Consider the following 3,024-nt stretch of genomic DNA (forward strand, 5'->3'; position numbering starts at 1 on the left):
GAACCTCCAGATGAGGATCGCTGGATGCTGCCACGGGCCGGACTGCAATGGCACAATTAACCACGTCAAAACAATAAAATGGAGGGGCCGGGTATACTTATGTACGAAAGTCATAGTACTTACGATGCGGCCCGAGGCTTAGTACGGAGGCGTCGCTCCGGACTGTTGTCAACGTCCCATGCGGTGTTGACCGCAGGGGCGCCCTTCCCCTTCTTGGGCGTTCCCGCCTCCAGAATCGTGGAGGCCCCCGTCTTCTTCTCCTTAGGGGGAGGTTTCTTCTCCACCTCCTCCTCCTCTTCCTCATCGTCGTCCTCAGGGATGGAGCAATGGGCTTCCTCGTCTTCGGACGTCACGTCCGAAGTGCCCTTGCGATGGGGGCCACTTTTGGCCCCCTTGGCCTTCTTCTCTGGCGCCGGCACCAGCATCTTCACCAGACGCGGGATGACCGGTTCTTCAGGCAGCGGAGCCAGACACTGGATCCGCTTCGCCCTCTCCATCCAATCCTGAAAAAGCAGTGATAAACTCAGGCATCATCTTCGAAACAATTAAGTTGGGGATACGCCAAAAATAACATACCTCGCTGGCGAGGTGTTTACAATCATGACCACGGTCTGAATCCGTGGCCGGCGGTTTCTCGTTGCCCTTAAAGAGCAACTTCCAGGCACCTTCGTGAGTGGTTTTGAAGAGCCTCTGCAGGGTTTGGTGTTTCTTCGGATTAAACTCCCACAGAGGGCGACTCCTGCGCCGGCACGGGAGGATCCGGCGAACTAGCATCACCTGGATTACATCGACAAGCTTGACGTTCTTGGCTATCATGCTCTGAACGCGCGTCTGCAGTGCTATCAGCTCATCGGGCGAGCACTAGTTCGGACTCTTCTCGACCCAGGAGGTGAGTGCCATGGGAGCACCGGATCGGAATTCGGCAGCTGCGGCCCAGGTGGTGCCGCGGGGTTCTGTGATGTAGAACCATTGTTTCTGCCACTCCTTTATTGTCTCCACGAAAGTGCCTTTCGGCCAGGAGACGTTGGACAGCTTACTCACCATGGCTCCCCCGCACTCCGCGTGCTGGCCATCCACCACCTTCGGCTTTACATTGAAGACTTTGAGCCATAGCCCGAAGTGGGGTTGAATACGGGGGAAGGCCTCACACACGACGATAAACGCCGAAATGTGGAGGAAGGATTTCGGGGACAGATCGTGGAAATCTATCCCGTAGTAATACATCAGCCCACGGACGAAAGGGTGGAGTGGGAACCCTAGTCCGTGGAAGAAATGAGGGATGAAAACCACCCTCTCACTGGGCTTCGGCGTGGGGACGATTTGTCCCTCGGCCGGCAGGCGGTGGGCAATTTCCATCGCCAAATATCCGGCCGCCCGAAGCTCAGTAATGTCCTCCTCCTTGACGGAGGAGACCATCCACTTGCCCTGACCTCCGGATCCGGACATGGTTGAGTGCTAGCTTGAGTGGAAAGGATATGAGAACTTGGGCGCTGGAGCTCGAGATTGGAAGGGCGGAGACAGAGAGAAGGTGTGAGAGAGGAAGAGGGAATCCTTATCCTCTTATATAGGCAGTGAATATTGAACGCCTCCCCACTCGCCTTAGAATTTGCCTATTCCCAAGGGCCGTATAAACGGCACGATTGGGTTACCCATGCCCGCATTGATGAGAATCCCGCGATAAGGGGACACGATCTCTGCTTTGACAAGACGTGCCAATGGCAACCGCGTCTCGGGACGTGGGGCATCGAACACAAAAACGGTTTGGAATTATGACCGGTCAGACGTGATGTCATGCTACAAAAATTTGTCAGCGGATTGGATTCGTGTAAAACTATATTTTCTCTGTGGTTGCATATGGTGTGTGTCCGGATACTATCACTGCGTCCGAAGACTATCTTGGAGTTCGGAAAGAAGGGAACCCGCCTTGCAATGCCGAAGACAATCTGCGCGCCGGACTCCTCGTCATTGAAGCCAGGTTCAGGGGCTACTGAGGGAGTCCTGGACTAAGAGGTCCTCGGGCATCCGTCCTGTTATCCATGGGCCGGACTGATGGGCTATGAAGACATGAAGGCCGAAGACTATACCCGTGTCTGGATTGGACTCTCCTTGGCGTGGAAGGCAAGCTTGGCGACTAACTATGAAGATTCCTTCTTATGTAACCCTAGATCCCCCCGGTGTCTATATAAACCGGAGGGCGTAGTCCGGATAGGATATATTCATTACCATAGTCATACAGGCTAGACTTCTAGGGTTTAGCTATTACGATCTCGTGGTAGATCAACTCTTGTAATACTCATATTCATCAAGATCAATCAAGCAGGAAGTAGGGTATTACCTCCATAGAGAGGGTCCGAACCTGGGTAAACATCGTGTCCCCCGTCTCCTGCAACCATCGATCCTAGAAGCACAGTTCGGGACCCCCTACCCGAGATCCGCCGGTTTTGACACCGACAGGCGTAGTTGTCGATCTGCTCAAGGTGGCCAATCGAGTTGGCGCGCAGTGCGAATCCAACGAATACGAAAATTTGGCCGGGGAGGAAAGTCTCTCCTGAAACAGCATCGTTGTAGATGATCGATCGAGCCATTGAACCTTCTGTCGACGGCACAGTGGAACTCTCAATGAAAGCACCAATGTCGGTGTCAAAACCGGCCGATCTCGGGTAGGGGGTCCCGAATTGTGCGTCTGAGGATTGAAGGTAACAGGAGGCAGGGGACACCATGTTTACCCAGGTTCGGGCCCTCTTAATGGAGGTAATACCCTACTTCCTGCTTGATTGACTTTGATGAGTATAGGGGTTACAAGAGTTGATCTACCTCGAGATCGTAATGGCTAAACCCTAGATGTCTAGCCTGTATGATTTTTCTAGCCTCTACGGACTAAACCCTCTGGTTTATATAGACACTGGAGGGTCCTAGGGTTGTACAGAGTCAGTTTATAGAGAAAGGAAACTATACATCCGAACGCCAAACTTGCCATCTACGCAAAGGAGAGTCCCATCCGGACACGGGGAAAGGCCTTCTATC

This window comes from Aegilops tauschii, chromosome 2, assembly GCF_002575655.3.
Source record: "Aegilops tauschii subsp. strangulata cultivar AL8/78 chromosome 2, Aet v6.0, whole genome shotgun sequence".
Classification (NCBI taxonomy): domain Eukaryota; kingdom Viridiplantae; phylum Streptophyta; class Magnoliopsida; order Poales; family Poaceae; genus Aegilops; species Aegilops tauschii.